General features: G+C 47.2%; 1 protein-coding gene across 2 annotated transcripts in view; it reads right to left on the bottom strand.

Annotated features, from left to right (window-relative positions):
- Positions 1–1,250, bottom strand: part of Ggt1 (gamma-glutamyltransferase 1) — an 18,463-nt gene that overhangs the window by 8,957 nt on the left and 8,256 nt on the right. The gene's annotated exons all lie outside the window — the stretch shown is intronic.

Below are 1,250 nucleotides of genomic sequence, written 5' to 3'. Positions count from 1 at the left end.
GGCGGTGGCGGGGAAGAGACAGAAATCTTTAATAAATAAATAAATAAATTTAAAAAAAAAGAAATACATACTAGAAAAAAAAAAGATCATAGCTGAGTTCCACAGGCAAGAAGTGTTGGCCAAACGCTTCTTACAGGGTACAGAATGGGGAGCAGGTGGCTGCGCACTAGGTCTGATGCCCCAGATGAGTGGAGTGCCTTCCATATGGGAGATCCTGTATCAGGTCTATGGTTGTACACAAGACTTGGGAAAACCGGACCCTCTGCCCTGTGTTCGGGTCTCCCGGCCACCTGGAACTTGTCCTGGCTATGAGTAAGATCGATCGTCTCTGATTTGCAGCCTGGCTTTAGGAACAGCACCCAGCACTGTAAGAGGTTTCCATTCGTTAAACAGCAAATTCTAAGCATCCATAAACATTCTTATACCCAAAAGATTTCATTGCTATACATCCTGAGTTTCTCAAGAAAGGTGAAGCCAAAGATAGTTGAAGAGGCCACGCAGAGGGCATCGCCCAAGAACCTTCTTCCTGGGTGCCACACCTGCCCCCACTCCTCCACCTTCTTATTCTGAAATCTACTCCAGCCCTTCTGAGTAGTATCTCCAACACTGGCTCCAGCTCACCTCCCTGAGAAGCTTGAGAAAGTCTCTTCCCCACTTAAAGCCTGGTTAGAAGAGAAAGACTCTGCCGGGTGCTGGTGGTGCACCAGGTGCACCTGCAGGAAAGGATGAGCATGGTGTCTTCTCTACAGCCCCAGGGGTACAGGGAGGATACAAGAGCCTCCACAACAAAAACCACCTGGCAAGGGGACAATCCCAGTGACCCCTGGGAAGTGTGAGTAATCTCTCGACATCCAGAAGCCCCCAAGAATGCTGAAAAGCATGGATGCCGGCATCCCTTATACGAAGTACCCTCCTGTGTATTTGATTGCCTGACAATTACTCATAGTCGATAATGCCGTGGAAAGGCTATGTAACTAGCTGCCCACTTAGCCAACTTAGGGGTGTTGATAAGGAATAAGCTCTGTATGTGTTCAATATAGAAGTAATTTTGTTGCCTGGTGGTGGTGGCACACGCCTTTAATCCCAGCACTTGGGAGGCAGAGGCAGGCAGATCTCTGTGAATTTGAGATCAGCCTGGTCTACAAGAGTTAGTACCAGGACAGATTTCAAATCTACAAAGCTACAGAGAAATCCTGTCTCGAAAAAGAAGAAGAAGAAGAAGAAGAAGAAGAAGAAGAAGAAGAAGAAGA

This window comes from Microtus ochrogaster, linkage group LG2 (genome assembly GCF_000317375.1).
Source record: "Microtus ochrogaster isolate Prairie Vole_2 linkage group LG2, MicOch1.0, whole genome shotgun sequence".
NCBI classification, from domain to species: domain Eukaryota; kingdom Metazoa; phylum Chordata; class Mammalia; order Rodentia; family Cricetidae; genus Microtus; species Microtus ochrogaster.
This window is presented reverse-complemented; position numbering and strand designations above follow the sequence as displayed.